The sequence below is a fragment of the Triturus cristatus genome, chromosome 3_2, assembly GCF_964204655.1.
Source record: "Triturus cristatus chromosome 3_2, aTriCri1.1, whole genome shotgun sequence".
Classification (NCBI taxonomy): domain Eukaryota; kingdom Metazoa; phylum Chordata; class Amphibia; order Caudata; family Salamandridae; genus Triturus; species Triturus cristatus.
This window is the reverse complement of record NC_140584.1, coordinates 673,125,508-673,138,285: the sequence shown is the minus strand read 5'-3', so window position 1 is coordinate 673,138,285 and position 12,778 is coordinate 673,125,508.

Sequence of the window (12,778 nt, the reverse complement as noted above, 5' to 3'; positions counted from 1 at the left end):
AGCAAATTACCATGAAGTTGAACTCCATGGTAATTTGCAAAAACTTTGAAAAATGTACTAAAGTGCATTTTTCAAAGTTCCATTTTACACACACACATGCCCTTGGGGCATGTGTGTGTGCAATATGTACTCATATGCAGATTTCAGGGGTGCAACAGGGTGTCCTTTTGACACCCTGGCACCCTTGAAATTGCATGAGCAATTTGCGATTCTCTAATTGAGAATCGCAAATTGAGAATGTCTTCCCATTCATTCCTATGGGCCTCTAGGCCCATAGGACTGAATGGGGAGGTATTCCTTAATTGCGACTCGCAATTTGCGAGTCGCAATTAAGGAATGTTTAGAATTCGCTATTTTTTAAGCGATTTCTACATGCATAGCCTTTTGCTATTCCTTATTAGCAAATCCTTATTTTTCGCTAAAAAGGAATCGCAAATGGCATTGTTGATGCATGTGCCAGATAGTTAGCAGTGACATGAGTGCCACCCTTCAAATGTTTACACGTATAAGCCTTTGGCTCGGTTGGATGGGGTGGAATAGCACATTTCCTCCTTTAGTGATGCTCAAGTGAGCAACCATCTGACCTAGAATGGTTATGAGGAAACCACCGAGTGGGTTGGGTTTTGTGGTACCGACTGTACATAGGAGGCCGCATCTTCTCGTCCTTGTGCAAATCAATGCTGATTCCCATTAGCTAGGTCTTGCCCTGCCACATTGAGTATACTGAAACATCTTGCAACATGCAAGTGAAATTCATCATAGACAGATGCATGCATGCATGCATTCAGTAATTCACTTCTAAAAAATAGGGATAATTTGGGCCACTCTGGTTCGTTAAGCTACTGACAAATAATGAATAACAAGCATTGGCATAGCCAATAGGTCTCACCTTTGGGACCTTATAAGTGTTTAGCCATGCAACAGTTAATGTTGTTGCAGTAAGGATATTGTGCTGCATAACTAAATACTTATAAGGTCCCAAAAGCGAGACCTATTGGCTATGCCAATGCTTGTTTTTCTGGGTGTGGCCTAGAGACTCCAGATGTGCATAGGGGGTATCTGGGATGTCTGGCTTGCAGGGTGCCCAGCATGGTGGTAAGTGGGTGCATTGACTGGGGCTAGTGGGTGGTGTAAGCGTCCTTCCTGTTTAAGTTATTGTGTTTTAAATGTGCGCAGTTCGGGGGCGAGTGTTCTTTCAGTTGCCTGCATGAAACTAGATTGCTCTACCAGTAGGAATTCATAGACCAGAAACATACCTGCAGTTTAGACGCTAATTAAAATGTTAAGGTTCAGCTAAATTTCCTTACTCTTTCAGCTGTATTGTGTTAGCTTCCTTGTGTTATTTTAAGTTCTGTTTGCTAGCACCATAGAGCATGCACGTTACGAACAATCCAACAAATAACAGTATCACAACATGAACATAAAATAACACCATCATTGGCCCATGGGACGGAAACCCCTCTGAAGACAGGCGGTTGTCACAGCGAAGGATGCTGTTCCCGACAGCAGAATTGAGAAGCATTTGCAAGCCCTGGGCAGCTTCAGAGTCGGTATACTTTGCTTTTTTGCAGACAACGAACACGAGCTGGCCACTTAATTCACCACGAAAGGAAACGAGATGGGCTCGGGCACAATGGAATGCCTGTAGGAATGGCAGTCTGTTTTTTTTTCTAACCATGTATAATGGGGGAGTGTGTCACAGAAGTGACTCGCCCTTTCAACAGACTGGCAAGTCTCAGGTTACAGCGCAGCTCTCTGAACACAAGTGCCTCTGGGCGCTGCCACGTCAGCGCTACAAAACACAGCCGGCACTATGTGCGCTCTCACAAATGCGGGGTTCAAATTGAATTGGAGCTGCTGTTCAATATTCATGAGCAGCTTCACTTCCTAGGAGGCAGAATGGCTTAACGAGCAAAAAAGTGGATGTCATGAATAGACGTCAACAGTGACCTGTTATTTACACGTGCTGTTTACCTTCTCCCACGATGCCCGCTTTCAAGGTGCCTCTCATATTTAAATATTATCCCCACCCAACGGAGCTCGCAACAGCCATCACTTTTGAAGCAGGACCGCCAGGTTCCGAGTCACACTTCAACGTAACTTTTAATTTCTACTCAGTGGGACGCTTCTCCACAGCCCCAAATATAAATCTGTTCGTCTTGCTAAAGTGAAGCTTCACTTCCATATGTTCAACTTACCCTCAAACAAGCTGTGGAAAAGAGAAACACCAGAAACTATGCACGCTTCTTTAGGAGCATCCTGTCCAGGTGGAAACTTAAAACAAGCGTGTCCCGCGGTCGCGAAAGTGAAACAGTACTCTGGGTTAACAAGCGGGAGGGGTGGGTGAGTGCGATTCCCTTGCGGGAGCGAGCACAATAATTGCTAATATATGGGCTGCTGCTCGCTCCCGCAAGGGAATCGCCAAACGTGCACGCGTTGCCATTGAAAGCAATGCAACGCATGCACGTGTTTGCCCGCAAAGCTGTGCCGATTACAAAAGGTCTTTTTCCCAAGCAGCGCATGCGCGCTGCGTAGGCAAGACCTAAAAAGCAGTGATTGTTCTGAAGCTAGAAGCGGCTGGCTAGAATAGCCATAAATGAAGATAGGTTAGCTCTCTCCAGTTTCCCTGAGAGAAAGCCTGTGAAAATTAAACCTCTCCTTAAATGGTCAGAGACCGTATTCAAATATGTTCCAACCTTCTTGGGAGCTGCAGCTATTCTATAGCTATTTACTCCTGCATAAGTACTGACATCATGGAGCCAGGGCTTTGAATCATATCTAGAACCAGAGAGACTGCCCGGAGAGGTGCAGGCGTGTCCGTCCTGTAGTGTTTATTTCCTTTGAAGCTGGTGACAACCTGAATGAAGAACCTTGATACGTAATCATTGACCTGGTTTAGCCTCTGTGCTATCTTCCTGTCGATCTATGGGCTCCTCAGCTCAGGAGAAACCAATGCCACCCTGGAGCAGCCTGAACAGCTTCCAGATGCCCTGAAGTTCACCCTGACTATGGAACAACTACACCACTAACCAGGTGAACTCAGCAGCAAAGCACATACGACCCATACGGGTGGTGATACAATCTTGGAAGCTCACATTCACCTATCAGGGGCACCCCCAACTCTTCAGGGGGCCCCCAACCCTTCAAAGGGCAATCAGCCAAACACTGATCAAAATATATGAGATATGGGAGACTTGGGATCCCTCCATCATATTCTGCGGGAGGGCCCCATCATCCTGAGTTACCTCACCTCACCTACAGCAATGATAAAGAACCATTGCCTAAAGGGTGGTGATCTAGTAAAGTGATAGCACCCCGGAGAATCACCACCTCGGCAGCAAGCTGTGGGAGTGCATGAGCAGAACCCTTCTGCAGCCTGGATACCTCTCCAGACTGCCTCACACAGCATGGGTAGTTTACCACAGGTGCATTAAGCGGGGATTGGGGACTGCCCTGTTTTTCTGTGATAGAGCACTGAGGGGTACTATAAAACATCATTGACCTCTGATGGGCAACGCGGAAATCATGCACCAGTGTTCATTCTGCCAGCCTGGTATCAGCAACTGGGAATTTATGCCTCTTGTGTAGCCTCTGCCTCAAACTGTGAGGCAGAGGGAACTTATAGGGGCAGAAATGTCAAACCGGTAATGTCCAGAATGAAGCTACTTTTTTTAAGGAATCTTTAACAGTAACCACCAGCTTTTGATCTCAGAGGGATCGCTGAAGCCCCAAATATCCTGACTGCGATCATTTGGAAGCCAGATGCGGGCCCATTTTGCTCTCTATGCGGGACCTTTATGTGATCGGGTGACTCCCAGGTCTATCACAAAGTAACCATGGGACCCAGTGGGCACCAGAAACACTAGACCATGATCCATAAAACACACTAATACCAATAAATTATTTTATCTCAAAGACCCATTGCTTATTTATCTAACAGCAGCTGTTAGGCATTAAGAAAAACTGAGAATGGTAAAAAATTGAACCTCAAGCAATTGGACCCTCGCAAAGCAATGAAAATCACCGGCCTCATTCATGAGGTTTTACTGTAGGGCAGCGCAGCAGGCCTCTCTGCTGAGCTGCCCTACGGTAAAAGAAAAGGGCAGGAATGCGTTATTTCTATCAGATACGGTGCATTCCTGTCCTTTTCCCGTGTGCCGGCGCACAATGGGCTGCCCTGCGCCAACGCAGGCACATTTGCACCATGGTGCAAGAGTGCCTGCGTTGAGGGGATGATTGTTTTTGTGCAGGAAGGGACACCTTCCTGCACAAAAACAATCACAAGAGGCTTATTTCCTTTTTCTATGTGTGCTGCAGAAAGCAGCACACATAGAAAAAGGAAAACGAGGAGAAATAAAGATATTTCTCCTCGTGCTTTCCTTACGCCTTCCCTGGGGAGGCATACGTTTATGGCGCTGCCTCAGATTTACGATTTCTCGTAAATCTGGGGCAGTGTTAAAAAAGCCATGATGTAGCCGGGAACGCCCCCAGCAACACCCATGGAACGCCCCTTTAACGCAGAAAACAAAGGGAACCATATTTATGACGAGGCAGAATTAAGCTAAAAAAAGTGGCTTAGTGCTGCCTCATAAATACGGAGCAGCTCCTCCGCCACAGTACGCGCCATCACAAAAAGTGACGTTCTGGCGGCGCAGGCCTCATAAAAGAGGCCCCACGTGTTTAGGTCTGCCATATCCTGCCTGTCGACTCCCGCTGTAAAATAACTCTAGAGCTATTTGTAGGTCTGAAACCAAGCTTTGGGGTTCACGACGAATAGAAAATTGAGAGTACCGCCGTATGCTAATATTTGCTCAGAGAATAAATATAATTGGCAAATTCATCACTGTCTACGCACCTTACTGAACTTATCGGAAATACAATCGTACCATTTTTACCCAATTGCATAATTTAGGCATAGACGTTTTAATGGAAGTGACGGCCCCAAACTCTGGGACAATGATTTCAGTCGTCATATCTTTTGAACAGTTCGAGCCAGAACGTTGGGGTCGTCTTTTTAGTTTTTCATTTGAGCTGTATTATTACTCCAATGTGCATTTGTTAACTTTGATGACATTTGTGTTATATTCTATATGTTGACATGCACAGCATCAAGCATGAGAATGAGATAGGCCTTCACTGCTTGACCCAGCTATTTCTTTAGAATCAATCAAACTGCAGAGTTGTGTCTGACCACTGCTCTCCTGGTATCCAGAATCCTGGGCTTTGCAATCTGTACAACCTACAGAATCTGGAGAAAAGGCCTGACCAGTGCGAGAACATTGCTAATAAAAATCAATACATAACTTTAGAAATTGATTGTGCCGCCACTTGCCCATGAACGAGTTGCTTTGCGCCATTGAAAGGGAACCCAGCAGCAGTAGATGGCCCTTGTATGTTGGCTTCTCTACAGCCCACAGCTTTCACTTCATCATAGTTGCCCCTTGTCAAATTGCAGGGTCGCCTTTGCGAGAACTTGGCAGCCCACTTGGGTATGTTTCTTCTTAGCCAGTTTCCTCAGCATGCATGAGCGGCCATGAGACAGCATTAGCAGTATCCTCTTAACGCCCACTCTCTCTCCAACAAGTTTATTAATGGAAAGAAATAAAGGCTTTATCAGTTGTATACCATAACAAAATAAATAGCAGCAATTTGAGTGAAATTGGCTGTGAAGGGATACACTCGTTTCCTATGGAGCCCAGCTGAAGAGATCACTTGCCTGCAGACAGTTGTGCCTTCTGAAGAAAGACTATCAATGGCATATTCCTAATTTTAAATTGGAGTCATTATTGCAGTTGAATTATTGCATAAAGTAAATTTTTCATCGGATGGATGTGGCAGTGGAACACCTAGAGACACACAGCGAACGCCTTGTTGATTAAGAGCGGCAGAGTGGAGACCGGCTGGAGCCGCGCAAGCTTCGCTTTTATCTGAAAAGGGATTCTTCCATGGTGGGAGCTCATGCACAGATGTGTCAAGTCAAATGTCCTCTTTCATGGTGGATGGACACACAGGCTGGGATCAGATGTTTAAAAAAGCCTTGAATAGACAGAATATCCATTTTGTTTAAAATATACTCAGAAAGTGCATTCTCTGTTAAAGTCTGTCATCCCCATTTACAGTGCTGATTCTACTGCCCTTTACAGAGGTGAGCACTGTAGTTCTCTTTTTAGACTGCCGCCTATTTCTATTCTCTACTCCTTGTTTAATCTAACCCCCACAGTATTGCCAATTTATAGATTTATTATACACATATTCCTAAATATCACTGTGTTGGCTTCTAAGTACTTGCATTTATGACAGAGTCAGAGAGGAGTTGGCCTAACGATTAGGGCGGCCGTCCTCGAATCTGAGTAACTGGGTTCGAGTCTCTGCAACGACGCTGAACATCCTGTGATTCTGGGCAAATCGCCTAATCTCCCGGTGCCTAACATAAAAAAATGAATGTGTCCTCATGTAATGCAACTGGTGCTATGTAAAGCGCTCTGATACCCGATTTGGGTCAAGTTCGTGCTATATAAATCTCCGCAAAAAAAAAAAGATATGAACTATGGGCCTCATTTAGAATTTGATGAACAGTGTACCCCGCTACAAATGAGGCGGAGTGTCCTGTGTGCCAACCTGATGGTTCATCCACTCTATTTAGAATCAAGCACAGCATCATGTTTCCATTGGTGGTGCCCCTCCTGGCTCCGCTGGTAAAAACTTTACACCAACGGCTCGATTGACTTAGAGCCATTGACATGAGCACATCAGACTGTCTACCCTATTTAAAGCTGACAATCTGATGTACTTTTTTCCTGCCAGGAAGTCCAGTGCTGATGAACAACAAGCATTTGCAATGCAATAGGTCTCACATTTACGAGAGTTTGAGCTATTGGCTTTGTAAATGACAATGCCTTTTATGTGTTGCTTTTAAAACAGATAAATAAAAGGCATTGTCATTTACAATGCCAATAGCTTGAACTCTTGTAAATGCGAGACCTATTGGATTGCAAATGCTTTCGGTGCCCGTGCTATAAAATTATATAAAAAGCGTTAGGAGAGAGCGTATCCTGCCTGACAAAGCTTTTTGAGAAACTAGTGCTCGGAGGCTGTAATCAAAGCCCACCCAGCAACAACACACATAACAGGGGGTGTCGCCATGGAAGGTTACAAAATGAGACAAGGCGGTACTAAGGAGGGACTACTAAGCCTATTGACCAATGAACAGTCACAGTTTACAGTGGCCAAACACTCAAGCCAATGAAAAATATGGGCGGAGAGTGGGCGAAGCTTCAAGTCCCTACCTGAATACACCATGCCTCGCAGAGGAGTGCATGCGCTGCCCAGGCTCAGCCTAACAAGGATATTGGAACTTGGGAGTAATGGTTTTGAGACAGGAAGAGCAGGAGCTGGAGTTTACATAGCCAGCACTTATCACACTGCAAGACCAAAATACAGCACTCTAAAGCAAACTGGAAGACTTACAAATCCGCTCACAGCAGAAGTATATATAAGGGGACTAACGAGGATAACAAAGAAGGACAGCATAGAGAGGACGTCCAAAAGACCTTCAAGAGACATCCGTAGCCAAGACAAATTTGAGCCCACTAAACAAGACAGAAAGCACCATGAGGCAACAGCCTTAAGTGCACACCGGATATAATCTCAAGGGTTCATCGATACCAAAGGAAATAAAATAAAATGGAGGTAAAAAAGATAAGAGGGCAACGTGCACCATAACTAAATTACAATCCATATCTTTTAAGACCTATCTTCACCTACCCTTATGAAGTGGTGAGACGTTAAGAACATCACAGACTATTCTGTAGTCCCTGATAGCCATCCTTAAAGAACAGCTGCCCTAAATGACCTAGTGGCAACCGGTTGGCAAGCTTTAAAGCAAATGGATAAGGGTAGTACTATCCCTGCAAATTCGGACATTGACATACTTAATAATATTTCGTAAAGGTAAAGTACTCCAGTTTTGGGATTAGTTAAAATAGCATCCAGGCTAACGTGGAATAAACAAAAGCCGCTGCTGGTAATATTTTACTTTGATTTGAGGCCATCACATGAGCAACGTTTTACCCGAGTACACTCAGAACACTCTGCAGTTGTGAAGCTAAAAAACTCAAACGTAGAGTTCTTCTGATCGAGTGATACATTTTGACGTGAATGACACTTTTTTCCCTGTTTAAATTGCCATGCATCCGAGGAACAAAAATAGGAATCGCATGCAGAAACAGGCATCACATGGGCAGAAACAGGCATCACATGCACAGAAACATGCATCACATGCGCAGAAACAGGCATCACATGGGTAGAAACAGGCACCACATGGGTAGAAACAGGCACCACATGAGTAGAAACAGGCATCACATGCGCAGAAACAGGCATCACATGCGCAGAAACAAGCATCACATGGGTAGGAACAGGCATCACATGGGTAGAAACAGGCATTCCATGGGTAGAAACAGGCATCAGATGGGTAGAAATGGGTAGAAATAAGCATCACACGGACAGATATAGGCATCACGCAGGCAGATATAGGCATCACGCAGGCAGATATAGGCATCACGCAGGCAGATATAGGCATTACGGAGGCAGATATAGGCATCACGCAGGCAGATACAGGCATCACGCAGGCAGCCATTGGAGTACTTTTGAACATCTCCGGTGGGTTGCTACAGATGGAGGGGGCTTTTTCGGGCCTGAATGGAATGCCATGAACAGGTCCTAAAAGTGCCTATGTTTGGAACGTGACCCATTTTTCCAAACAAGAAAAAATCTCTGAGGAAACACACACACACATTAGAGGGATTGCTAATATCATACGCCATCATCATGTGCCACACATAGATACATCCCACTAGCATGACAGCAGAAGCAAGAACCAGGCAGCAAGGAGCCCCACATTGCCATTATACAAATATGTATCGTACATGGGCATAGACTGTACCCATCGTTTAAGACATAAACTGGTCTGGTCAGCTCCCGCTCTGCTTACCCCTCCGATCGCCCCTTTTTCTCCCCATTCGCCCTCACCTTAGTTAATTCTATCCCTGACCCCACTAGCGGCAGCCCGTCTTCGTCCATAGGCGCAGCTTTGGTTACACAGTAAGCTGTGGATCACGTGAAATAGGCTGCTCACTCAGTGCGCATGTCCAGGCCATCTCCTGGTAGTCCGGAAGGAACGAAATAAGACGCTTTACTGACTGTGGACTGGGAACTAAGGATCCTTGCTGCGGGAGGAAGGAAATCAAAACTGCGAGCGGTACTTCACTTGCACCCAGTGGTCGAAGTGCATTAACAAAAGTATGGGAACTGTCATGCTGGGTGAGTGAGCGTGATCACAGGCGCGGCTTAAAAAAACAATGTATTCTGTAACTTTTCGATCTTTCACCTTCAGACAGAGCAAATCGTGCCGAGTGTGCCCGGCATGTCGTGCCCATGTGGTTGCAGCACTGGCAGGGCTCCGAGGTCTTGTAGTAAAATCTGCTCCAATGCTCTCTCATCGAGCTCAAAGTCGGGGTCATTTTCATGCGCAAGAACCAGCTGCACAGGCCGAGGCGCTTCATAGGTCACACGTTCGGAGTCACATTCGGTTTAAAGAAGTCCACGAGTGGCGTGCACGCGACAAGCCCGTGAGATCCCCGCGAGGAGCGGGCGCCATCAGAAAGCAGCGTCCCGCGAGTGATGCACAGACAAGCCCGCAAGTGGTGTGCGTCCAACAAGGCTGCGAGGAGCGTGAGCTATTGCAAAGCAGCGTCCCGCGAGTGGCTGAAAGAGACGCCGTACACGTGCACATCTCCTGTCCAGGAGTGCACATCTTCTGTCCTGAAACGCCGAAAGAGACGCCGTAAGCGTGCACATCTCCTGTCCCCCTTCCGCCGACAAACGGACAACAATAGAACTCGCCAAGGCGAGCAGCGCATGCGCTGCGTCGCTAGGCGAGACCTAAAAAAATGGCCCCTACAGCTTGGAAGAAATCTCACGTGACCTCAGGGTCTTTAGAATTTTGTATTACACTAAATGAAACCCTGGCTTTGGGAGTTTGTATTTATAAAATAACAGGTTTTATTCATAGCAGTAACTCACCAAATCTTTAGTGTCGTCAGCGGAGCAGCTGTGGCAGCCAGACCTTTAAAGGTCAGAGATCTCTGCGAACCTGGCTGAGATCTCCACATATGGCAGGCAGTAGTCTGCCATTTTGGCGATGCAATGATCTCCATCAACCTGGCGGACAGAGGGTGCTGGCAAACTATCAACGAGCCCTTAAATTCATAAGGGTTTGCATCATGCAGCTGTCTAATACGCTCATGTTCTCTCCACGCTTCCTTTGACTCATTCTCGCATCCCTTAGTTTCCTATGTCTCACAGATATTAATTTATCTTGTGCTAAATGGGAGCCCCTTGAAGGGTTTAGGGGGCCTGAAGGGTTGGGGGCCTGGGGCCCACCAGTTACTGGTTTAGCATCTGAACCCGCACAACAGGCCCAGCAGTCACCGAAACGATGAGACCGTGCAAACATAAACTCGGGCACCATGAACAGCAGATGCAAGTGACAATAGATTCCCTGACACCACAGCAATAGAATGGCACCCTGGTGGACTAGAGAACAACTGCAAGCACAGCAGCCGACAGATCTGCAAAGGGCTCATAAGAGTGCTTCTCGCTGTGGCACTTAGTGGTGTGGGCAGATCAAGGCAACTTCACAATCGCATGTCTGTACTCACAGGGCTTTCAGAGGAGCATGGGACAACAGTGTCCTCATTAATTCTCTTCACCCTCAAAAAGAAATGCTGACAGTGGAAATCAGTTCAGCAAGCTATATTCCATTATTGTGTACAACAAATCATCTCACTCCTCCAGCAGATACATTTGCCTTAGGTGTATCACAGATTTTGGTAAAGTGGGTAGCTTACTCTACAACTCTATTTCTCGTCTCTACAGACAATAAATTACCTATGCGCTCACATACACAAGATCTTTAATTTAACCTGATGATTTTTGAAGTGTACAGGTGTCATCTTGACAAGTTAAATCCAAGGAAGAAAATTAAACCTGGCATCTGTATTAAAAATAAAGTACCCCTGCCGCACATTAAAAGTATATTGTGAGTCACAGTGGAGTTTCATGACCATATACAGGAACGAGGCCACAGTACAGCAGGGGTGCTCTATTCCTTATAATACAAAGACACACAATTACCTTTCCTACAAGCCACTTAAATTCTTGGTGGGTAGCTTTTTCATATGAAGGAAAGAGGATGTTTGCAAACATGCAGAACAAAATAGAATCTCTAGTGCAACATTAAAATCATCAAAAAGGCAGTTACATATTTGTCACAATAAGAAATTAGAATCAGTTTACTGCAAGTCATTTAAAAAAAAAAAAGGCAAAGTAGAAACTTTCAGAAAGATTCTAACTTTCTTAGAATTACCTTAGATGTGCAAAAAATAAACATGTTTTAATAATTTTCCTTTTTTCTTGTCATGGTACCACTAGAAAAACAGCTCAGAAAAAGAAAAGGAACATTTCATTTTTTTTGCTTTAAACACCTGATTTAATTATGCCCCTTCATCTGACCTCAGGGGTGGCTCCTCCGTTATGGCGGAGGATCGTCGCCCCTTCCCCTCCCCCCCGCTGAAAGCCAGCAGAGCCAGAGGACAAATATAAAATGAGAATAAAATATTTGTATTATTATTTTATTTTTAGCCCTGCAGGCTGCGAGCCAAGGGAGGGGTGTGGCCTCCCATACTGGTGCTGCAGCTGCAGCACCAGGGAGGAGGGGGTGAGTGGTGGCCTCTGCCAAGAGCAGTTTGGCCGGCCCTCGCTGGCCGGCCAAACCGTCATGCACACTTAGCCTTTCTCCACCTGAGCTGTGCTGTACAGCTGGGTGGAGAAACCAACACAGGCTCCCAGTCCATGTCTTACAGCCTAACCGAGGTGCTCAGAACAATCCCAGTGCTGCTCACATGCTGGTAAAAGTAGTTCCAGCATGTGAGCAGCGCTGGGATTGGGAGCTGGGAGCCTGCGCAGTGTGCAGCAGTTCCTGGCCGGGATGCGCGGATCAGAAGCAAGAGGGCTGCAGTCGGAGCACGTAAGTTGTATTTTCTTTATTTATACTTATGTTTTTTTTGTTTGTGTTCCCCGTACCACTGCCCTTCACCACTTCGCAATACAAGCGGCTGCTACTGTCTGACCTGGCTTTCCCCTTGACTGCTGCCTTTGGCAGCAGGCATTGTGATGTCAGAACTCAACTGTAATAATATATTACAGTTGAGTTCTGTAATCATTTCTTTACAATTGGCGTCTAGATGTATCACAAGGACAGATTGCAGAAACCCATGTTATATAAGTTAGTGGATTTCTAGAGCGCGACTTATTACAAGTGAGGGTATCCAGTCACTAAACAGGTGAAAACTGAGTCTAGCAGTGGTCAGTGGAAGGACTAGAGTGCTAGTCAAAGAGCCAGATCTTCAGGATCTTTCAGAATTCCAGCAGCGATGAGTAGGTCCTGATGTGGAGAAGGAGGTTGTTCCAGGCCTTCGCTGTGAGGTAGGGGGCGGATCGGCCTCCAGCTTTGCTTCTGCGCATGCAGGGTACTTGGGTGAGAGAGAGAGGCAAAGTGAAGGTGTCTGGAGGGTTGGTTGAAGTGGAGGCGGTGGTTGCTGTAGGAGGGTCCGGTGTTGTGCAGAGCCTTGAATTCATGGGTGAGGAGCTTGAACTGGCAATGCTTCTGAACTGGTAGCTAGTGCAGCTGTCTAAAGTGGGGAGTGATATGGGTACATCA